General features: G+C 43.0%; 1 long non-coding RNA gene across 1 annotated transcript; it reads right to left on the bottom strand.

Moving 5' to 3' along the window:
- Positions 1-939: 939 nt before the first annotated feature.
- Positions 940-24,165, bottom strand: LOC146193241 (uncharacterized). Its single transcript, XR_014706804.1, has 3 exons — positions 23,903-24,165; positions 23,453-23,553; positions 940-1,193 (listed from the first exon to the last, which is right to left on the bottom strand). It is a non-coding gene; the product is annotated as an uncharacterized LOC146193241 (long non-coding RNA).
- Between the last annotated feature and the right edge of the window lie 1,740 nt (positions 24,166-25,905).

Here is a 25,905-nt window from a genome sequence, read left to right on the forward strand (position 1 = left end):
CTGATGTGTATCGTTTAGCTCGGGTAGCGGCCCGAGCGTTGTCCTCGTATTCGAAGTAATGTCTACGTTGCTCTGTGGCCAAATGCTAGCTCTAGGTAGACTCGTTACCGCAGCCTGCCGTTGTGCTTGCAGACGTCACAGCGAGTACCGGAGGGCCCATTGGCGTCCCCATGCTTGCCATCTTACCAGAGTTGAGGCTCCGCGGAGCCCCAGTAGGCCTAGCAGCAAGGCCGCGTCGGCATTCTGCAGCTGCTACCCGGAGGGCTACGTCCTTGACGATCTTCTTGCCACGCACGGGTTGTATGGCCTTTATGCTCTTCTTCAAGAGTTTGATGGCCGTTGGTGGGCGTGGACTACAGAAGTGGTTCGAAATCTTACTGGACACGATGTAGCCACGGTGTTCAGCCTAGCTTTTTAGGCTACACACTCTAAAAACAGAAGGAGTACTAGAACTCCATTTGGAGGAGTTTTCGCTTGTCCCATATACGACTCCTTTTTCCAGAGTAAAAGAACTCTCTCTAGCCATAGAGTAATCGGACTCCACTGATGGAGTACTGCGCTACTCCTGTGAATAGAGTAAAGGTACTCCTCCGAAAGGAGTAAAACTACACACTGTAGTAGCGTCCTACAACTCTTCCAGGAGGAGTTCAAGGACTCCACTGATAGGAGTGCCTGTACTCCTTCAAGGAGAGTTTTATTTTACTCCTCCTGATGGAATTTCATGGCCTGTTTTACATATCCTACCATTTTTTAAACCAGTTCCAGCCATATGTTTTGTAGGACTCACTTTGGCCATACCTTCCTCTGCAAAACAGTGCATAGTATTTCCACTACACACTGTTCAATGGTGAATGTACAAATTTTTTCCACACTTCTTGCACCATACACACAACAGTCTGTGATGTGAAATCAGTGCTTCAATAAATAGGGATGCAAAAGCACGCTGATGACAGCTTTTATTTTCTCACAATTGCTGTGCATGCCAGCAATACATTTGGGATGTGCTCTGTGAGGTCTAGGCACATCAGTGTTTTCGACACCACAGTCTAATTGGCATTAGATGCCCAGAACACTGCTACAAGCCAAGTGATCCTGTGAGAAAAGTTTTAACCAAGTGATCCTGCCGCTCGACCACATCGCAGCTTGCCGAGCCGAGTGAAGCCGCTCAAGATATCCTTGCATTTTCCAGGTGCCTGCATATAAATAAAAACAATGCAAGGGAGGTTAAAGCAAACCATTATAAGCAACTAAACATACTCCTAATTTCAAGTTTTCATTTTAACCTACAGCTAATGCAACAAAACAAAACTTGGTGTGAACGCCTGGGGTCGCCACCTAGGTATGCCCTAGCAGTGGCACATCATGACCAAGTGTAGACTTTTCATTCCAAATCATTAAACAAAGCTAGTGATCTAGAAATCCACATACTTCGTTTATTCTGACTGCCAATTTGCTATACCTCAAGTGGGAATACCACTATGCTAGTCCCTCAGAGGCTAAACACAAGCCTGGCCGGCACTGGACCGTTTGTTGCTCGAGAATTGGCTTTGGATGTAGAACACATGCAGCTGTACTGGCGAACCTCTACTCCCTCTGGAGTTTACTGAGGCCGCTTCTGCAGAGTGGCATCCATCTACAACTAAAAACAGCGCTGCAGAATCTGAATTGGAGTAATGCAAAAGCACGGAATCTGCTGTTGGTTGCTTCTGTTTGCTTAATTCACTTATTGTTTACCCATTTTCTTTGGTACTTTCAAATTGTGCACCAATCCCTTCCTATGCCCTTCTTCAGCTAGACTTCCGGTTGGTAGTGCGACGTCACAGCCTCTAGCTCACATTATCCACTTCTTGTTTATTCATTTTAGTCTTTGGTACTTTCAAATTGCACAATCCCTTCCTATGCCCCTTTTCAGCTCTATTTCCAGTTGCGTGACGTCACACCTTTGACGCCACTCTAATTGACTGCCTTAACTACTTTAGTCTTTGGTACTTCGAAATTGCATGCTAATCCCTTCATATGCCCTTTTTTAGCTCGACTTCAGGTTGTGTAATGTCACATACTTGAAGTCACCTTAATTCACTGGTTTAATTATTTTAGTATTTGATACATTCAAATGTGGCACCAAGCCATTAGCTAATGAGACCATTTTTGCCTTTACTGTTTCATTTTTTGCCTCTTATTAATTACCTAATTACCTTAATAGCCTAATTCTTTGCACACATTACATCACCCTCTATCAATTAACACCACTCATTAACCTCTACGATTTCTCAATCACTCACAACTGCTACGGACATGATTTTGCATGTTTTGCCTCTAATTAATGACCTAATTACCTTATTGGCCTAATTATTATTTCGCACACAACACTACGTCACCCTCTATCAATTGGACTCATTAACCTCTACCACTTCTCAATTACTCACAACTGCTGCAGAGAACTTTTACATTTTTTGCCTGTAATTAATTACCTAACTAGCTTACTGGCCTATTTTTCGGCAGCAACATTATGTCAGCCTCTATCGATTGACACCACTCATTAACCTTTCACGTTTCTTAATTACTCGCAACTGCTGCGGACACGATTTTGCGGGTGCGGTCTACGGACAGAAATCTGTGAACATAGCGAAGTAACGCTTTCGTGTTAATAACTTGAATGAATCCTTGAGTTTAGTTATATTTAGAATCCAGGAGAAGAAGGCTTTTGTGTCAAATATCAAGAAGGTCATAAAGGCACGTTCGGTGTGATGACTGCTCCTGAACCAGGCTAGCTTCAGCGATATAGTGAATAAAATCATGAAGCAGATATTGCAGTTTCTTGTTTTTCATGCCTTCCATGACCTATACTGATTTCTGACACAGCCATTGCTATGGCATTGAAATTGAAACAGATGATGGGAGAGATTGTATTATTTAGCAGCCATAAACAAATACTATGTGGTAATCCATGTATAGTCATGCACACTGTTACAAAGACAACACGCAAAAAAATCGGGGGTCCTTTAAACTCTACCTTAAGTGTATGATGGAGCACATTGGGGCTTCCATGTGGATTCTCATTCATGTACAGACACTTCACTACAGGGTAATTGAGTAACCCCACAATTTATTCTATTATGTTGTGCATACTCATTAACGCAGTTGTAAGCCATCACATTATGTTAGACCACATAAAGATATAGAGACCTGCTTTAACCAAGAGATCTGAACCTACCTGAGTCACCTGGGGATGCCTGGTTGACTGGATCCAAAGAACCTTGGATCCAGACAAAGACATGCTACCCCTAGGTCACTCGGGCACATTTAATGGCTTGGTTAAAGCCAGAATTCCTATCTGCCAACTTAAGGTCTATTCACACTTGCGACTACCAGTCGCGCGACCAGAGGAGAGGAGCTCGCCACTACCAATGTTCACACTTGCGACAGTCGCCTTCTAGTTCTGTTCTCGTTCCGAACGAGTTGGGAGTAGGAGATCTGCTGGGCGATGACAGTGAACGTCGGTAGCTGCCGCCTGCCAGACACTTCAGCTTTTTCAGGCGAGCCGGTACGCATGCCGCGCTCTCGTGTTTCCAGGAAAACGCCGACGACGAATAGACAATGTCAATCACCGTGGTGTCAATATAAAATGTTGCACCTGCGTGAAAAATCCATTTCTTAAAAGTTCATGGTATTTACCAGATAGTCCAAATATCTTTCCAATCTCCTCCCAGGCGATATCCTATCTCCCTGCCTTTGAATTCCGGGTGCCGTTTGTTGAAAAGGTAGGGGTATTCTTTAATTGCATTGAGAAGGTGCTCGATCAAGTACTCCGGGACCTCGCTGATTGGTGAAATGGTTTGCGACTAGTAGTCGCGCGACTGAAAATTCGAGCAGTGCCCGATCGGCCCGCGGCAGTCGCTTTTCGACCGATGCGACCATTTGCGACTGTCGCTTTTCGACCAAAACGGTCACGCGACCGCTGCTAGTCGCAAGTGTGAACGGGCCTTTAGCCGTGTCATGTAGACTCGTGACATGCACAACCACTGAGCAGTGTCCAGCCATGTCACCAGCCAACCACCACCTGCTAGAGATATGCCCATGATTTATGATTTTTGCTCAGAATGCCTATATCAGACTATATCCAGAATAAAGCCATGAATGCTGTGGCATTATTATGGTGTCTATACAATTTTAAGTTAATACTGCCACTCAGGCAAGACCATGACAATGTAAATTTTGAAGTGACGCTGCTTTTGTAGTAATGAAATCTATCAAATGACAAATTACATAGGGAAGCTAGCAGCCAGCGAAACTAGAGAAAGCATAAGCAACGTTTTCAATTTTTATTCATATTTGTCTTGTTTGTACCTACTGGCAGCCAGACATGGCAGGATTATTTTATGCTCGCTGCAGCCCTCCAACTAGCAGACAATGGAGAGGTGATATAGAAGTGAGAAATTTATGCACTATTTTTAAACTGACTAGAAGGACAGGAGTATCATGCGACATTTCTTTTATCCGAGGGCATCATAGGTGCTCTTAGCTGATCCATGGTGCCCACCTATGGTATCTTTTTCTTTGTCAGCTGTCGCTGCTTATATACGTATAATATGCATGCGGCACTCTTTCCCACCAGGCAACTGACAATTGCAGATTTCTATTTCATAATGAACTCACTGAACTCGGATTCTCTATATATCTTTCATCTGTCAAGTGCATAGCCTCAGCTTATTTTATGGTATCATTTAATGACCTTCTCGAGTGTGACATCAGATCATAGCCCTCAGTACATGCTCAGGCATGCGCATTCATGCAAGCATATCGCCAGTGTGTGAAACACAATCTGGGTGCATGGTATTTTATTTTTCAATGCAGTGGAAATGAGGACATGCTCTGGTAATAGCTCAGATATATTTGAGATGTACCACATGCATGCACTATCATGTTTCACTTCAGCCATCAAAAAGCAATGTTTCTCAAATGGGAGTCACTATTTTAGGAGTCCAAAAACATATGATAAAAAAAAATTGAAAGGTCATGCAATAGCTTTGACCCAGCTAGACACAGCTTTAAATGGCTAAAAGGGCACAGGTTTAAAGCTGATTTTAGTTTCTCAAAACTCAACATAAAGGAGTGCGGAAACAGGGAGCATGAGAGAGAGAGCATCAATGGGATTTGTCGATGCCAGCATCGGTGACGCTCGAACTTTGGCTCCATTGCTGGATGGGAATGCAGTGCAGTCTTAGGAATCTATCAGGGGAAAAGAGGACACTATGTGGTAGAGCTGACACGACAGTGTGTCTGTTGCATGCCGTCATCCATGCATAACGTCGATAAGAATGTTTTTAATATGCAAGCGCCTCTACCATAAATAAAAATTAAGCTGCACACCGCAGGTTTGACTTCTTTATGCAATTGGGGCTGGTACAAAAGCAGCCAATGGTGTGTGCTGTGCCGTCACTGTGGAGAAACCGCTAGCATGACCAACGTGACAGTCCTTGCATGTTGGTGTCCATGCATGATGCATGACGCGGAAGATTGGGAACGAATAAAGTGATAGATAGTGCATGCATTGGTCATTTCTCAAATATTTGAGTGTTTTCCAAAACACGTCCTTTTTCCACTTTGCAGAAAAATGAAATGAACATGTGAAAAATGAGTGCACTCATGATACTGATGTACAGGGTCCTTCAAAATATGTGCGAACACGGCGAAGCGTTCGCACATATTCGCATATTCGCACATATTCGAAGCGTTCGCATGCGCACATAGCGTGCGCATGCGCCACATTGTTTCGATGCGCGACCGCGCCGGATGCGCTGACGCTCACGGAGCGCGGGCACGCTTCGCCGTGTTCGCACATATTTTGAAGGACCCTGTACATGTACGAATTAATGTGCCTTCCTGACTAAGCACAGGGAGCTGCAATCCGCGCTAATGCCCGAGAAAGCCCTCAAATAGCAAGCCATGTAAAGTAAACTGAGTATGGACTTGAGATGAAATGCATTTTACAAATCAATCGGCTTAATGCGCATAGTATGACGCAAACATCTGCACTTTTAAATGGTGAGAAGAGATATGTTGCCCCACATACACAAAATAAGTAAACAATGGCAATGGAAAGACACACATGATGTCCATCACGAGTGGCAGAAATAAGCACTATCCTTGAGATTGTACGATATGTCGTGTTCAATGAAGTACCGCACATGCTCACCACTTCCATATCACCTCTGTTGTCTGCTAGCTACCCAAGCGCAGCCCGCACTAAATCATCCTTGTGAAAGTCTGGCATCCAGCAGCATATCGTCGAGAAAAAATGAACGCATTCTGGAGCAACCAAAAGTAGCCCCCCTCCCCCCTACACACAGAAAAATGCAAGAGCTGGCTCCACGCTCGGGCGCCCCGTAGGCTAATGAGATAACTTAAGTGCACTCAAAAGGCAGCACGTATGCAGAAACTAAAATAAAAAAGAAGAGTAAGTGTGACAAATGTCTCAAACGTAATTTATATTCATTATTTTACCTGTTTTTGCTGTGCTTTTGGTCATTTATTTTTAATGTGACAGTATTGAAGGCCCCATTCTCCCCAAAATCTTGCATTATTGTTGACAATGTTGTGAGCAAATAGTCATAAGCAGGGTTCTAGCATTTGGTAATAAGCAGGTGACATTTTTGTGGGTCAGGCATTGAGTTTTGGTGTTACTTTGTGTGGCATCATGAGGCCGCATGAGATGCCGAATTGCTAGGAGCTTCTTGTGATTGAAGAGTGAGATGGCAATCAAGCCCCTCCGAGTCGCACTTTTATACAATTGTTAAAGCAAGTATATATATGTCAGGTTGTCTTTCAGATAATGTGGTAGCTTATCACTGTATGTTAATAAATGTTTGAAATAAATGAATCGGTGACGAAGCAACTAGCAGCATACCCTTAAAGGCAGACTTTAGGTATCCCTGCAGGTTTTAAAGTTAGGTTTAATTTATTTTTCCGAGATTTTTAACACCTGCTTTCCTTCCGGACTTGGTTTCCATTTGTAGCACCGCGTCGATTTAAGGTGGTCTCTGTTCCTGCAAGGGTGGAAAAATGAGCTAGCTGGTAGTTCATCTCTGGGAAAAAAAAACAGCACTCTCTTGAGACAAGGACAAAGCGCTGTGTTGTCATCTCTTTCTTTTTCAATGTCTTAGGAGTGCGGTTTATTTTTTTCCCAAGCTCTCTATTCTTACTGAGTTTTTTCATTCCACCCCAGATGCATTACCTACAGCAATGAAGAAGATGAATTTGTTTACGCATTATCGCCTACTGTTGTTTTTATTTTTTTTAAACCTAATTTAACAGCTGCCACATGTGTGTGTATTCGATATGTCAGACTAAAGAGAAAATCCTCGACAGCTTGGTACCAGTGAGTACTTATGGAACTTGTTGGTACTGGTTTCACTACTTTTTTCTAGCTCTGAAGTAGAGCCCACCTATATTGGCCTCAGCTATCACAAATGCTTATTGTGAACGAGGGTGGAGCTACTGTCAAAATATGTGTTTATAGCCTTGAGTTTGAGACAGAAAGAACTACCGAGGTCACCCTGCTTTGTTATAACGAACAACAATGCACCATAAAGTCACCCTACTGTCAAAACATGCATGAAGATCAGAGTATATCCTAACTCCCATTATCATCCTCAAAGAAAGTGTCGAGCATGTAAAAAACAGTGCAAGAAACTATAAATCAGAAGCACTAATAGAGTTAACCACTGCCCGAGCACATGCTTACAGGCTACAAGGTCGATCAGTTGGTCCGTCAGTGTGCCGGCTAGGCAAAACTTCTGAAGTGTGAGCAGGGTCAGGGTAGCAGCAGCTTCACTAATGCTATTCTACACTGGCAGTGATCAACCACTAACAGGGCTTTGAGAAGTTTGAATACGAGCCACGAAGTATGCTTTGTTAGCCGAACTGGTCACATGACAATGTGTCACCTGCCCAAATGGATCTGCACCTTCTCAATTACTGGACCGTGCAGATAGCACACAGAGCAAATAATCTGCACCTCTCCTTTGTAGGTAGAGCAGTGCACACTCATCAATTGAAACTAGACAGCAGCCGATGGTGTTATGCTAAAGAGCCACTTCCTACCAGGCTTGTTCGTATGTGCAGATCTACTTGTGCAGAAAGGTTGCTTCAAAAGTAGAGCAACGGCGACTGGGTATCAGTTTATTTAAAGCTCGATGTGCAGCTAGAATGCTTTAAACAAAAACTATGCGTACAATTGATGTTCTGCATGCACATCTGCTTGGTTAGCCTTTAACTGTTGAGGGTTGATGACAAAAACACCGACCCACCTAACCACCAGCTGTCGTGAACACCTCAACTGCTTTATTATTGCATTCCTAAAGCAGCACACCCACAACCAATGACTGCATCAGGCGCCTGAATGCTTGGATATCTGACTTTATTTGTATTTAACAGTAAACAAAAAGACAATGTGAAGGTGTATGTATCTATAGATAGCTCTGTTGCTGACTTTCAGTGGTCAGTTTAAAGAATGTGTAAAGGCCAGCACTTTTTCACGTGTTTATGTCCATAAAATTTAGTAAGGGTTACATTTTTCATTCAGAACTGATACTGGTGTCTTTCTAATGCACCGTTAATGTGTGGTAAAAACTGCAGATTCAGTTCTTACAAAATTAATGCAGTCATGTGATTTATTTCCCAGCAGATGGCTGCGGTTTCACCCCCAGGGCACATATATGGTAATTTTGCAGTGATCTTAACTGAAGGTGTAAGGAAATAGCATCATGAAAAGGCAAGCAATTAGCTGAAAGAGCATAAACAAGACCACTGTAAAGGCAAATTGCTTTACGTTGCTAGTGGGGACGCAATAAGTATGCTTATTACGGTTGCCTGTGCATAGTGTCACTTTTCCTAGTAGCCTGAAACAACAGACGGATGCATTGCTACAGACATACAACAGATATCTTTCAGCAGGGTGGCAAGAAGGGAGAGGTAGACTGCAGACTATCTTTGCATAATGCAGTCTAGCACTTTGCCAAGTGTAAATAATACTGAGAAAGGGCAACCCTTTTATGCAATGCATTTTCTCAAAAAGCCTAAACGACCTGATCATCCATACCAAGGAAATATAGAGTGCCTTTTACACTCGACTAAGGGCTACATTTATGTATGAGCCACTCCTTGTAAATTTGGAACCTGTTATTTGGAAGGAAATGGAATCTGCATAGTACAGTGGCCCTGCATACACCTCGAGGTACTGCCCCTGCCTGCTGCCATCATTATCATCGTCTAGCTCTGTGGCATATAAAGAACAATTCAGACACATCTGTACTTTGCGCATGGCAGCAGTCAACCACGTAATGACACCATGAGGTTAGCTTGGAGTGTCACTTTAGCCTGTCTGTTTGCGTATTTTCAAATCTTTGCATGTGATGTCCCCAGATGCTGTTGTTGTTCAAAGGTTCAAATATATGGGTATTTGAGATGCAGAGCCTGTAATTGATTACTGCATATACCAGGGAGATGAGGAGCCAGGTTTTAGTACTGCAGACAACAATAGCAAGAAACAAGAATAAGAGCTGGGGCGGCCCTTACCCTATCTGTAACATGCTGATGGGAATCTCAAGAAGACATCGGACCCGCCACATGCCCGAAGTGTTGCACACCAGCTGCAGAAGTGGATGTTCGCCACCTGCTGTGCACTTGTGCAGGGACCATCAAGGACAGATTCAGCAGGAAAACTGCAACAAGGCAAGCGGACTTCTCCAAATGGCTCACCGACAACGATAAGAGCAAGAGCCTTCTTCGGTTACTTATGGAAAACAATTTAAATGGGTTTTTATAATATGCCTTATGGCCAGCTTGCAGAATAAAAAAAAAACCTAAATGTATGTGCAATTAGCCAGATATAGCATCATACTGTATTGCACAGCTGATTCCACTGAATATATTTGCAAAATTGACTGATAATTGCTACTTTCATGCAAGATCCACACAGAAGTTATATCTAGCAGAGTGTAAAAGTTTTAGGACTGCCACCACTTCCTTTTTTGCATTATGCTTGCCATACCAAATTCAGTAAGCACCCTGACCCTGTCAAGCTAACGTCTAAGCTCTCTGGAGTGCTTATGTTCTTTTGACCGAGTCATTGGTTGTGGATAAGCCACTATAGCAACGCAATAATATAGTAATCGAGGTGTTCACAACAGCTGGTGGTAGGTAGGCTGGCATTCTTGTCATCGATCCTGAATAGTCAAAGATACTGCGGCAATGCTACCAAGCACATGTGCATGCAGAACATACATTATACATGTAATATTTGTGTAATGCACTCCACCAGCCCAACAACCTTTAAGAAAGGTGATATCGGATCGCTGTTGCTTGGACCACAAAGCAACCTTTCTGCTCAATTACGTCTGCACAGACTAATAACACACTGCTACCTACACTCTGCAGTGGTGGAGAAGGCAGAGATCCAACTAAGAAGGTGATGCATTGCAATGTGACCAGTTGGACCAACACAGCATACTGCGTGACAAGTATTCAAACTAATTAAAACCCTGTCAGTGGTTCATTTCCTGGCAGTGTAGAGAAGCTGCTGCTACCCTAATTCTGCTAACACATCAGCCCTTACACACATACACACTGAGTGGCTGACCTCGTAGCCTGTGGGCATGTGGTCAGGCGGCAGTTAACTTCACTAGCAATGCCTACCGCCTTAGTGTTTCTGCATACTAGACACTTTCTTTGAGAGTGATAACGGAAGGTAGGATATGCTCCGATGTTCATGCATGTTTTGACAGCGGGATGACTTTATAGCGCATTGTTGTTCAATATAACAAAGCAGGGCAACCTCGGTCGTTCTTTTTATCTAAAACACAGGGCTATAGACATAAGAAAAAAAATATAATACTACAACATTAAGTGATAAGGCATAAACAAAGAGGCATGTTCTTCTTCATTACTGTAGGTCATGCATCTGAGGTGAAATGAAAAAGCTCAGTAAGAACAGAGAGCTTGAGAAAAAATAACAGCGCATTTTTGAGACATGAACAAAAAATGACAACACAGCACTTTGTCGAGTGTGCAATCATTTTTTCCTTTCCCAATATGAACCAGCAACTACCCCGTTCTTCCACCCTTGCGAGAAATGAGACTACCTTAAATTCATACAATTATAAATGAAAACCAAATCCGGAAGGAAAACAGGTGCTAAAAACAGCCCTCGGATAAATAAATTAAAATTAAGACCTGGAGGGATACTTAAAGTCTGCCTTTAAGGGTATAATGTGGTAGTTTGACTGTCTTCAGTCTGCATTTCTACAAGGTGACCTACCTTTTCGTACCTGCATACTGCTATTCGCTTCGCCACTGATCCATTTATCTCAAACATTCATTAGCATACAGTGATAAGCTACCACATTATCTGAAAGACAACCTGACATAGATATATATATACCTGCTTTAGCAACATTGCACAAAAGTGCGACTCGGAAGGGCCCATCTCACCCTTCAATCGTAAGGAGCTCCAGGCAATTCGGCATCTCATGCGGCCTCATGATGCCACACAAACTAACACCAAAAATCAATGCCTGACTCACAAAAATGTCACCTGCTTATTACCAAATGCTAGAACCCTGCTCATTACTTTTTTGCTCACGACGTTGCCACCAACAATGCAAGATTTTGGGGAAACGGGGCCTTCAATACTGTCACATTAAAAATAAATGACCAAAAACACAGCAAACACAGGTAAAATAATGAACATAAATTACATTTAAGAGACATTTGTCACGCTTACTCTTTTTTATCGTTAGTTTCCGCATACGTGCCACCTTGTCACTGGGCTTAAGTTATTAGCCTAAGGGGCGCCCGAGCGTGGAGCCAGCTCTTACATTTTTCTGTGTGTATGGGGGGGGGGTTATTTTTTCTCTGACGATATGCCACTGAATGCCACACTCTCACAAGGATGATTTAGTGTGGGTTGCGCTTGGGCGGCTAGCAGACAACAGAGGTTATATGGAAGTGGTGAGCATGTGCGGTACTTTAGTGAACAAGACATTTCGTACAATCTCAAGGATAGTGCTTATTTCTGCCAGTCGTGGTGGACATCTTGTGTGTCTTTCCATTGCCATTGCTTACTTATTTTGTGTATGTGGGGGGCAACATATCTCTTCTCACCATTTACAAGTGCAGATGTTTGCATCATACTATGCTCATTAAATCGATTTATTTGCAAAATACGTTTCATCTCTCAAGTCCGTACTCAGCTTATTTTACTTGACTTGCTGTTTGAGGACCTTCTCGAGCATTGCCGTGGGTTGCAGCTCCCAGTACGTACTCGAGAAGGCACATTAATAAGTGCATGTACCGTCTTTGCCAAAAGTAACCAGGCTGCATGTTTTGCTTCTTGCTTGTATTCTGAAGCTAACATGGATCCCCTGAGGATCATAACTTTTTGGCAAGTGAAGACAGGAGCTCTCATTTATGTTGCACCAATTTACAGCATCAGAAGTTTTATGAATTCTCTGCTAACCGACTGAGAAGCGGAACACGCAGCCCGGTTACTTCTGGCAAAGACAGTACATCAGTATCATGAGTGCATTAATTTTTCACGTCTTCATTTCATTTTTCTGCACAGTGAAAAAAGAATGTGTTTTCGGAAGCACTCAGAAATATTTGAGAAATGCCAAATGCATGCACTGTCTATCGCCTTATTTTTTCCCAATCTTCCCCGTGTGAGCCATCATGCATGAAAAACAACATGCAAGGCCGTACTGCCACGCTGGTCATGCTAGCAGTTGTTCCCCACAGTGAAGGCACAGCACACACCATTGGCTGCTTTTGTACCAGCCCCAATTGCATAATGAATTCAAATCAGAGGTGTGCTGCTAAAGTTTTATTAAAGTAGAGGCGCTTTCATATTAAAAACATTCTTATCACTGCGGACAAAAGACTATGCACGGTGGAGCGTCGTCTGAAATGCAGGCTGCAATATCAAAGGACACTTTTTTTTTCTTTGCAGGGAGGGGGGAGGGAGTTGATTGACTCAGTGGCCGACCCTCAGACGAAAGCGCTTGATGAAGATGCTACTGCACAAAAGCAATATAGAATAAGGCATGTTTCCTTCAGCATAAGGCACGGTCAGTCAGCTTATCAGCTTTAGCTTATCGACGCATGATTTTTCGCATTACACTGGCGACGACGCCAGCACGACCAGCACCTATCACCGTAGTGTAAGGTTTTCGGCCCAACGACACCGACGGAACTGATCAATGGAAGGTCGTCAAGAGGTACTGCTTTGTTTAAAAGTTTTGTCTGCTCCTTTAATGTTGCAAGGTATGCTCTCGCCTCAAGGTAATGCTTGCTTACTCTTAGTTTTTGGACCGAAAGAGCAACGGCAATACCTCAGCAATCAGGAACATAATGCTAACCCCTCCCCACTTTCGTGGCGCGGGTACACGGCGGGAAGAAACGGACAAGTACCTTTTTATATGCGTGAGTGCTTGTTGCTAAAACAAGCTAAATCTCATAGTGTAAGAATAAGATGCTTCTGATTGTATGCTGAATTATACAGCATGAGCCCGTCCATTTCAGCCTCCTCGGCAATCTCTAGACGAAGCCCAAAACAAGTCCGAGGATCACTAAAGTCGCATATTATAGTAAAGGCTTTTCAAGGAAAAGAGAATATGCGAATAAAATATTTTTGCTGAAAAAAAAAAATCTGTGACCACCATCCAAGCATGAATGCAAAAGTGCAGCCTACATAGACTACATCGCGAATAGCAGACGACATGGGAATGATATCTCATGACGTCAGCGGCCAATGGTTGCCAGACCAGAAAGCCAATTTCAATAATAATAAAAATTATTTTTAAAACTATCTGCTGCACCGAATGAGCTCAAATTTCGATGATTTATAATTTAACGTGTGAGGAGTGAAATGCAATAACTAGTTTATGCTCAGTTGTTAGCTGTCATGACCACCTTAATGAATCAAGTGAAACGTGATAGTGCATGCATGCGTTACATCTTAAAATATTTCTGAGCAATTACCAAAGTATGTCCTTTCCACTGCGCTACAAAAGTAAATACCGAACACTCGGACCGTGTATCGCATGCTGACGATATACTTGCATGAATGCGCATGCCTGAGTGCACAGGGAATTGAGGTCTGCTCTCACGCTCGAGAAGGTTCTCGAACAATGCTGTAAAATAAGTTGATGCTAGAACTGTCAACTTGACAGATCAAATATAATTTGCAAATCCGAACTCATTAAGCTCAATATGGAACGAACATCTGATCTTGTAAATTATGTGATGGGAGACAATGTCACACACATACAAAATATGTATGCGACGACAGTTAAAGATGTAATAAATGAGCACTGCAGATCAGCTGAAATGAGCACCTGCCTGCACATTATTAAAGACACCCTAAAAACAAAAGATAATTTCACCCGAAGCTCTGCGGTCCTAGTCAATAAAAACAGCCGCAGACATTCCTCACCTCCCCATCACCTCTCCGTTGTTTGCTAGTTGGATGCGAGTAGCCAACATAAAATCATCCTGGCAAGTCTAGCAGCCAGCAGGTAGCCCGGAACTGTCCATCTGGAGAAAGACTAACGCCAGAGCAACCCTAGTAAACAAATGGCTGGGCTGTACTCAGGCGACCTGCGGACAGTGGATAATCTAAGAGGCCCACTGATATACACAATGATAGTCAAGGAAAGAATACATATCATCAAATATAAAGCAAAGTCAACTAGTGTATTACAAAAAAAACAGCATTGAAGAACTGTGATTGAGTCCCCTTGAGTACAATTACATGTTTGGGAACAGAACAGGTACAGTGACTTATAAACAAGAATCACTGATTCTCATGTGCTGCCAAGCAGAAGCACACCTGCTGGAAGGGCACAAGATCAACCAGTTCACTAATTATTGCCATTACTTAACACAAGACAATGACAACAAAATTATTAAACCAAGCATTGGCTGAAGGAAGTGCTTGAGAACAATACACTCAATCAGTGTCACATGCTGCATGGCAGCAATAGCAATAAATCAGTTGTCAAAATAAGGTAGTGATCCATTTTATGCAATTACCTACACAGATCATTCTCTTAAGATTAAATAAGGAGTGCAACAATTAACACACACATAGCATGGAAGGTAATAGTAGGCCTGTAGTAACTGCACTTAGCCACAAAGTGATTGGTCAAGAGGTTGTACATGGGTTGAATAGCATGCCCACATCTGCTATACTGTTCTTTAAGGATGTTACTCCACATAAGCACACTTCAGATGAACAGGCAGCATGAGCAGACAAACGGCCTTGCTCATATTTTATGTTCTGAAGACTGTCCTATACAGCAAACAATTCAAGAAATGCAATTTAAACACTGGCCAAACACACCCATTTATGGATCGTTCATTTCTCACTTTCTGATGTGAACGCTTTTTCAATCTGTAAAATGGACAGTTATCAACATGCATTGCTTAGAGCTTCAGCATGGCTACGGACCTATAAGGCTGCCGCGATACCTCAAGCGAAAAGATTCTGAATTAGAGGGACATCACTGGACAGCGCACTACAGAAAAGCAACTGGAGTGGCTGAGGCTTCAGAGGGCATAATCATACATACTTACCGGGATGAAGACCAAATCAAAGATGCTTCCCACTATCTCACCAAAAAGCAACCAAAAAGAATTTACAAATTGTTGCCTCAGTTAGTGACAGCCTGTTCGTAACAGGGGGTGAGATAAGGGCCTTAATGTGTCAGATAAATTTATTAGGCAAAGGCGTGACAAAGTAGGATTCAGATAGGATGGCTACACAAAAGCCCTAACTTTAAGGCATTACTGGGTGGGCCTGTACTGGGTGGGCCTAGAAACAAAAAGAGTGCTGCCTAGTTGCTAAAAAGTAAATGATTATACTTTTGTCTTTTGACATGTGGCTTGCTTTCTTATATACCATGTTTGTTTTGCTGCCAAGGCTGTAACTTTCATTAAATACTGCTATTTTAAGGTATGATCCCCTTTATGTCAATGGCCTCAGGCCAAGCACTCAAAAATCCTTAAACATGTGAAGGGGGGGGGGGAGGGGGGGAGGTTGCCACAAAGACAGCCTCTCACCTCTTCCCTGCATTGATGGTCAGCTGAGCTCCCAAGCTTATTTTGTAATCATTGCCACCAGCTCCTTTCTCACCTACTAAAAGGACCTTGCAAGGATAGAAAAAGTTGTCGGGCTAATGGTGTTGATTCATGGTTGACAGTGCTTAATTAACCACACGGACAGAGTAAACACATAAAAGACGAACACAGGCTCTGAACTTTAACCTTATTCTGGAACCACTGATACTCTGCTTATATACCCATAAAGGCACCGACTAGTGGTGATTTTCGACACTTGTGACAAATAAAAACAAAAAGAAGTACCGTAAGAGCAAACCCGAACAAGGGGAGAACAAAATAGGCAAATCATTTTTTAAGCCGCCAACACGTGGAACAACGGACTAATAACAGAAAAAAAAAATGCAATGGTAACAGAAAATGGGTAACAGACGTAAGCTAACAATTACACAGCAAAACGCACGAGATGAAGTACACTAAAACTGAAAGAAAAAGTGCATGACAAGAAAGATGAAGCCAACAATTGACCGCTAAATGCAGAAGATGAGCACTAAATAGCTAAAACAAAGCAAATGAAGGAAATGCTCATGAGCAACAAGGGTGAAGTCTACAATTACATCGCAAAAGGATGAAGATGAGGTGCATAAAACGAAACAATAAAGATAAAATGTCAAGAAATGAATTCAACAAATGTTATAAAGCTAAAACCAGGCTAGATTAGAGAAGTCCATAAAGAAAGGCAATCTTTTTTTCCAAGAGTGAAATGGAGGGGGTACTAACACAATCATCCTTGAGCCTGAAAATCTTGGCAGCTTTAACTATTTCATGTGTCAGCTTATAACGATGAGTTTTTAACACAGTTTTTTTTCGAAGATTGGGTGGCATGGCTTCTTTAAGTCGGTTCCTGCAGTGGACGGGCAGATTCCTGGGGGATATACCTGATAAGTCATTTTAATGCTCCATTAGCCTTCATCGGCCAGTTTGGTCCATGTATAGCTTACGGCAAGTGAAAGGCTTAGAGTGAGCGCCTTCCGCATGTGCTGCTAAGGGTTTTCTGTGCTTCTTAGTGCGGCCTCTTTTTTATTTATTTTTTTTTTTTTTGCTTTTCTTCTTCATTAACGATTCATCAAAGCTGCAATAGTTGCTCGAGGGCAGAAAACAACGTCAACTCCTGCTTTCTTTTCACTCGTCGTAAAGTTGTGGGAAATTTGGTGCATGTAAGGAATCCCTGGAACATTATCGTGTTGCCTATGTGCTTCAGCACTTTTTCTGAGACAGTGGAAAGGACTTGTAACGGGTACCCTGATTGCGTGAGCCTGCATACCTTTTTCAAGAAGCTTTCTTGTAATTTGTGCTCGCATGACTTGTTCAGGGCATTGACAAGGGCAGACTGGATGATATTTCTTCTAACCAGCTTTGAACGAGCGGAGTCATATTATAGGAAGGGCTAGTTGCCCCTTGGTTCAAATGCCCAGCTCACGTGACTGGGTGTGAAGATGCTTAGTTCCAAGAAGCACATGGAATCATTGTCTGGCATTTCTTGCTTTAATTCAAGGGGAGCCAGGATACTCTTAAAGACACTCAAAACTTCAGGTACTTCATGAAAAAAGGTTTCTACGTCACGGTCTAAATTAACTAAGAAGTCGTCCCCAAAGTAGAAAATTTTTTGAATTCGTGAGTTTTCAAAGTGATTCCTGAGACTACTGTCATGCATAACTAAGAACAGATCACTGAGCAAGGGAGTAAGTAATACATGATATGATGCAGATCCCGTGCTTTTGGATAAGGTGTGAATCATTCCTTTCTGCAAATGTTTGTTTTAGATACACAGAAAACAATTCTAAGAGACCATCTACAGAGACACCACACTCACTCTGGGAGGATATGGTTCCATGTTGGTCAATAGCTTTGCGAACGCATTTCATGAGGTCCATCTTGAGGTATAGAATAAAACAAGCCTTTTGCATTTATAGAAAAGGCATGATAGGCTTTGTTTCTTTTCCCGTTCAAAAACCTAATGACTACATCTGCATTCTTTACCAGAAAGGAATCATCGATAAAAAGTAATTTCAGGTTGCCATGCAAATACATAGTGACGTCTTTCTGCCAGATATACCTCTCGTGCCCTCTGTGCGTTATTGTTTCGGAGGATACCTGGCAGAAAGACGTCTCTATGTATTTGCAAGGCAACCAGAAATTGCTTTCTATCGATGATACCTTTCTGGTAAAGAATGCAGATGAAATCATTAGGTCTTTGAACTGGAATAGAAAGAAAGCCTACCGTGTTTTTCTACAGATGTTAAAATTATTTTATTCTATACCTCAAGATGGGGGACCTCATGAAATGCGTTCGTGAAGCTATCGACAAACCTGGAGCAGTATCCTTCCAGAATGAGTGTGGTGTCTCTGTAGATGGTTTCTTGGTTATGCTTTCTGTGTACCTAAAATCAACATTTCTAGAATGGAATGGTTTACACTTTATCCAAAGTCACAGGATCTGCATTGGATCATGTATTGCCCCGTTATCAGTGATCTGTTCTTAGCTATGCATGACAAAAGTCTCAGGAACCATTTCAAACACTAACAAGTTCAAAATATTTTCTGCTTTGTGGATGATTTCTTGGTTCTTTTCGACTGTGACAAGGAAGCCTTTTTTTTTCATGAAGTACCTGAAATTTTTAGTGTCCTTAAGAGTGCCCTGGCTCCCCTTAAATTTATGCACGAAATGCCGGACAATGATTCCATGCACATCCTGGAACTAAGAATCTTCTTCACCCAGTTATGTGTGCCGGGCAATCCGCCTTTTGCGCGAGGATGTGGCACCATCATGCGGGAGCGGGCGGGAAACACATTGAGTGGCAGTGTAGCAGACGACGCGAGAGCACACCATACGAAATGGCCACGCCAACGCTGGTAGAAAGCGAAAGCTTCCCCCCTTTTTTGGCCTCGGAGCGGAAAGTAGTGACAGTGATTGCAGCATATCATGTTCACGCAGTATGGGGGAAGGTAGAGCGTTTTCACAATCCACTCATAACGCACGTACGCATATACTATCTTCGTATTGTAAGAGCGTGTAGCGCGGGCCGTGTTCGACGCGTGCAGGTTTTCGGCAGACAGGAGAGCGTGGGGGCAGAGAGAGAGAGGGATCTCAAAGGGCAAAGCAGCCAGGGGTTTGTTGATGCTGCAGAGCTAAGTGGAATCGTGTCCTGTGACTTTGAGCGGCGCATATGCGCGGGGTGTCTTGAGTTACCGAGCACAATGCGGTCACCTCGGCGCCGGCATGGTGCAATGGGCGTCGCTTCCTCCTCGCGTCATCTACAACCGTGCAGCTATAGGATTTCATCCACGAAGATCGGCAGAGAGTCACATATACACACCCCGTGAAAAGGGCATTGTCCCGGCCGAAATGCACACCTGCAGGAAAAGTGCTGCATTTTTCTGGCAATGGATGATTCAGAGCTGTAGCCGGTTTCTGGCCTCAGGAGTCGGAACGGATGTGGTCGCAGTGGTGAAAAGGTTCTCGGTGCGCAGAGAATGTTCATTCTGTTGTGAAAGGATCTCCAACGTTCATTTCTGCCTCCGCCGCGATTTCTGCGGAATCAACAACTTGGTGACACATATGTGAATATCCTACATATCGGATGCGCATCTCGGTCAGGAACCAACCCTGTTTTACGTCCAGAGCGATCCACTCTGCAAGTGAACGAGCATGAACCCTCCAGGAGACTCATTTATTGTGCCGGGTGGTTTCCTTGCCGTTGCGAACGGTTGGACGAAGACGACGATTATCAAGCTCCCTAACGAAGTGCATCTGATTGCGTACATTAAAGGAACAAAGTCCGGATGCTTTGGCGTGCACGAAGGCGAGCCTTTAATTAAAAAAAAAAATACTGTGCGTCGTGCAAGTGCGTCATATGCTCCGAGCGGCAAAAACACAGATACTACAGGTATGTATGCATCTAAGCGAAATAGGCATGATGAAAAGTACCTACTGGTTTTCACCCAGGCTGTAGCGCACCAGTGATAGCTGCAATGAGGATTTCTTCGGTGCGTGATTGCTTCAGTTGCACCGGGGCCTGAAGGCGATGTATTTTGTCCCTTCTTATCTTTATGTGCGAAAGGGATAGGTAGCTTAGATATCACAGGCGGCTGTGTGCGCTAGGCCATAATATTTAGCATGTTTTATCGTGACTGCCACCTCACTAACAAGAAAAAAAAAATACGGCGTTTTAATGCACTGCCGTTCGCGAGCCTCATGACCAGCTCAACCACTCGGCTCGCTGACGGCGGTGCATCACAACACCTTTTTTTTTTCTTCTTTTTAGTCAGGCGGCAGTCGCAATAAAACATGCTAAATATTACGGTCTAGCGCACACAACCACCTTTGATATCTGCGCTACCCGGCCCCTTCGCAACAAACGACAAAATACATCGCCATCAGACGCGCCGAACAAATGCTCATTGCGGCTATCACTGGTGGGTTACAGGCTTGGTGCAAACTCCGGTAGATACTTTTCATCATGCACATTTCCTTTAGATGCATACATACCTGTAACGAAGTGTTTTTCGCACAGTCGAGAGCACGCAGTCGGCTGCCAAGGTCGCCCATTCACGTCTTGACGCTTGGTTGCCCTAATCCAAGCTTCACGCCGTTGCAGGTCGCGGCTTGCCGAAGGAAACCTAACAAAACGCGTCTTGCATCCCGGCACGCCTCGAGAGTGGCAGACGTAAGCGGCACAGGTGGTTGGCATCGTTTTACCGAGGCTGTGAACGTACCGCGCCTCCAGCCCCCGTGCGTTGGCTATGAGTGCGGCGACGAGAAGCGCCGTCGACGTCTCTCAGTGTGTTTTCATCAGTCGCCGCTGGGGCTTCGCGCATGCGCAGAAAACTCGCGCAAAAGGCGGATTGGACCAAGGGGAAACAATCCCTTCCTAACATGCAGCTCCGCTCGTTCCAAAGCTGGTCAAAAGAAATATCATCCAGTCTGCCCTTGTCAACGCCTTGAACAAGTCATGCAAGCACAAATTGCAAGAAAGCTTCTTGAAAAAGGTATGCAGGCTCACGCAATCAGGGTACCCATTACAAGTCCTCTCCACTGTCGCAGAAAAAGTGCTGAAAAACACCAAGTGCAAAAACACAACCACTGGCTGAAGTGCACAGGCCACGCAAAAAGGTTGCAGTGATTCGTTGCATGCACCAAATTTCCCACAACCTTACGATGAGTGAAAAGAAAGCAGGAGTTGACGTTCTTTTCTGCCCCTGAGCAACTATTGCAGCTTTCGTGGATCGTTAATGCAAAAGAAAAGATGCCGCACCAAGAAGCACAGAAAACCCTTAGGAGCAGTGTACAGAAGGCGCTCACTCTAAGCCTTTCACTTGCCGTAAGGTATACATGGACAAACAAGCCTTTTTGATGCATCAATGAAAGGCTAATGGAGCATTAAAATGACTTCTCAGGTAATCCCCCAGGAATCTGCCCGTCCACTGCAGGAACCGACTCAAAGAAGCCATGCCACCCAATCTTTGAAAAAAAAAAAAAACAGTGTTAAAAACACATTGGTAAAGCTGACACATGAAATAGTCGAAGCTGCCAAGATTTTGAGGCTCAAGGATGATTGTGTTAGCACCCCCTCCATTTCACTTTTGGAAAAAGAGATTGCCTTTCTTTATGGAATTCTGTAATCTAGCCTGGTTTTAGCTTTGTTACATTTGTTGAATTCATTTCTTGACATTTTATCTTTCTTGTTTGGTTTTATGCACCTCATCTTCATCCTTTCGCTATGTTAATTGTTGACTTCACCCTTGTTGATCCTGCGCGTTTCGTTCATTTGCTTTGGTTTAGCTATTTAGTACTGCTTGTGTTCTGCATTTGGCAATGTCAATTGTTGGCTTCATTGTCGCTGTTCATGACGCTTTTTTTTTCAGTTTTAGTGCACTTCATCTCATGCATTTTGCTGTGCTAATTGTTACCTTTACCTCTGCTACCCATTTTCTGCTCTCCTTCCACATTTGTAATTTTTTTGTACTTATTAGTCCACTTTCCATGTGTTGGCGGCTTAAAAGATAACTTGCCTATCTCGTTCTCTCCTCGTTCGGGTTTGCCCTTTCGGTACTTTTTTTGGTTTTTATTTGTCACATTAGTTTTTGTTGCCACAAGTGTCAAAAATCGCCACTTGTCTGTGCCTTTATGGGTATATAAGCAGAATATTAGTGGTTACAGAATAAAATTGAAGTTCAGCACCTGTGTTCGTCATTTATGTGCTCTTTACTCTGGCCGTGTGGTTAAGAGCTGTAAATCATGGCTTACAAGAATGGGCATTTTCTGCCGCAGCATTCTTTCCCTATCCTCACGGCGCACATTGTGAAAGTGCACTTTGAAAAGCTTTGTAGCCCATTACACTAGCTTGGCTTCCTAAGGTCGCTGATATGAAAGTCACTGAAAACATTTCAGGCATTAAAAGCCATTTTGCAAAAAAGGGTCCTGCACACTGCAAATTCTGATGAGTTATGGAAGGCCATCAAAAGTGCGTGGAAAGAGCTGAAGCCGATGCAACACTGTCGTGCCAGTGCTCTATGACTCCTTGCCATGCCAAGTCTGCTGTCATAGAGCTCGGTGATGACTTCCTCCGCTACTCAACTTCCTGTGTGCACTCAACATTGGTCCCCACCCTCATTTTCTTTTTTTTGTGTGTGTGTGTTTCAGCAAGCACGCAGCAGGTCACTGAAATGTTTCCAGATTTTTTTTTAGATGTAGGACATTTTGCATTATTTTGCACAGCAACAAAGAATATTCTTTATGACTCGACAATTAATTCGTGAGCCATTCTTAGCAGCTTCTCTTTCTTATGAGCATGACCTAAATAGCAACTTTACTTCTTTGAGGTTTCAAAGTGGCTTTATAACAGGGCTTTATGCAGCATGTCCATGCTGCAGCTATAAAAAAAGTATGCATACTGTTTATAAGTGACTTTTCTACAGAAGAAAAAAAGTATGCCAGGAAGTGAAAAATGAACAATTCATTTTCTTCGGATTAACTCACGATTACTTCCTTGATTGGCTGCTACACACGACACTAATCTTCAGAACATAAAGTGCAAGCAAACACATTCGCATACTCAAGCTGCTTGCCCATCTGAAGTGCCCTAATATGCAATGACGTCCTCAGACAGAACAGCCTAGGAGACCATGGCAACAGCTTACCGCACTTTGTGGGCATGTGCTTAGCCTAAGGCCGCGGTTCCTCCACTTGTACAGCATAGGTAGGCAAATAAAGCATTTATCACCATTAATCATGGTAGTGCCTTTTGAGAATCATGTGACGGAAGAACACACTTACGAGCTTAATGCTGTTCACGGGACGCCTTTAGCAACCAAGCAAGCATCCACCCTGAGCAAGCAGCTGTCTTCCAGGAGAACATTTTCAAAAACAGTGTACACCTGGAAGTGCAAGGAACAAAATTGTAATGCCTCACTCAACCGGACATAAACGTGACTGCCGATGCATATTTGTGATGATAAAAAATGGAAGTTATTAAAGTATGTATGCACAAGAACACATACTTCTGTGTCTACGGAAGAAAATTAGCGGTTACAGCACTGCCAAAACAAATAGCGCCTACGCGCCTCCCATGTTCGAACAAGCGACAATGCCACTGCTCCCAGTACAAGAAAATAGCGCTTGGTAAAACTGAGGCTTCAAAATATGTGCTAATGAACAGAAGTCTACACGCTTTTGCGCGTTTTAAACTTGCAGTTGCGGAAAAAAAAAAATAGAAGCGAACCTTACCTGAATGACTCCATTATTGTCCGGAGACCGTTGATGCCGTTGGCGAGCGAGCATTGAAAGCAAGTTGCAGGTCATATCCTGTGTGCGCGCTGCAAATGGTGAACACTGCGAAGGCTTGAGGCTTGCGATGCATTTCATAATGATATAACAGGGTAGTTTAAGAGGTCAAGCCGGCGGTAATAGAGGATTTCTAAGCGAAATACGATGTAACTGACAGGCCGCAAGAACAAACAACGCACAGCTAACGCAGCGCTTGAACTGAACAAGGAGAGCAACAGTTGCGCAACGCTAAAAAAAGAAAAAAAGAAAGAAGAGGGAGCATGAGTTTGATAACTATCAAGTATTTGTGAATGCATAAATTATTTTCAAATAATAAAGTTCATTTGTGAAGTTAGATGGTCGTAGGTTATTCATTTCTTCAGGTAAATTTGGTTTGAGCAGTTGACAGTTTCGTAGTTGAGAACAGTAGCAGACGACACGCCTGGAAGCCTTTACCCTTGATAGCTGATTACTACTATTTAATGCGGTATCACGCAGACAGGAGGAAAAAATGAAAAAGAAGCCTGCTTCAATGTCCAATACGGACACTTGTGCTGCCCGAGCAACAATCGAAACATGTGTGGTACGGAAAGTTATAATTTCTTTATCGCAGGAGTAAAACAACCTTTAACGCTATCTAAATCTGCAGGAGTAGAATGTTCACTTTACTCATTTTTTCTTGGAAGATTGAAAGGCCATTTCACTCTTCCTCGCATATGGCAGGAGTAAAGTGAGATCTGCAGGAGTAATTAGGCTGTTTGACTCTTGAAATAAGAGTTCCAGTTCTTAGAGTGCAGCGTTTCTTCGTTTGCCTTTTCTTCACTCGTCTATCATGGCGGTCATTTTCCATGTTTCACTTATCTGCTACACTGCGCGCTGAAATTTCAACTGTATTCTACGCTGAGTCATAGCATATGTTATATAATGTGATATTTTTGCACAAAAAGTTGAATATTTGAAAAGTTTACGGGACGTAAACAGGCCGACAACATAAGTGCGCTGCTTCTTTGCGCTACCTCCTGCACGTTTTTTTACCCTTCATTGAATATTTTAAATTACTGTCTCCGCCTTCTGTCTCTTCGCTTAACGGATATTCTGTAGTAACTACCATCAACCCTTATTTTCGTTAGACCCGTCTTTTCCCTCATTTATGGCTGTTGTAAACCAAATCGCTACTAGGCTATTTCCGGTCTTCTAGGCTAAAACAATTTTCAGGTTATTAAAGCATGAAAGTAGCCGAAATCATTGCCCACATGATAAGCGCAACTCTCACGTTTTTTAATGCAGGATCGACTTTTTCTCGCAACGCAAGTACTGTTAAGCCTAGATAGCACTTTCGTAATCATGTAAATGCCTGCTCAATTTAGCATAGCCAACATGGAGAGCGGTTTCAAACGTACAGCAGAGCGAAATATTCTGCGGGGTTTAGGTGTGGATTGCAAGATGAAATTAGGCACTCGTGCGCTCTCCTAGCTATCAAGTCACAATATCAGAGTTGTTGGTTATTGATTACTATTACTTAATTACCTTTTTTGCAGATCTATAAACATTGATTACTTTTTGCAACACGCAATGTTACAGGTAATTCAATTGTGTTGTTTTGTAATTGATTACCGATAGCCGAATACCCATTTGAAAAAAAGGCTACAGGGGAGAAGCGTCCGTAGCGACGTGATTGTATCAAATTATCCGGTCGCGAGAAGGTGCGCGCGGCTGCCTGGCATGTGGTGATCTGCGCGGCTTTCGTTCCTATTTTAGCTGGTGCCATTTATGGATTCTTCTTCAATGAAGTCGTGCCTAGCTAGTTCGTTGTTTTAAAAGAGAACTATTCTTTTCGTGACTTGGAACGCTTATTGTTGGCAGTTGATGAAAGTAAAAAATATAAATAAAATTAGTAATAATAAACATGTGTTATGTTAATTATGGTAAAAGGCATCTCATGCTCCTCCTCCCCCCCCCTAAAA

The sequence above is a fragment of the Amblyomma maculatum genome, chromosome 4, assembly GCF_055883805.1.
Source record: "Amblyomma maculatum isolate TAMU_Amacu chromosome 4, ASM5588380v1, whole genome shotgun sequence".
Classification (NCBI taxonomy): domain Eukaryota; kingdom Metazoa; phylum Arthropoda; class Arachnida; order Ixodida; family Ixodidae; genus Amblyomma; species Amblyomma maculatum.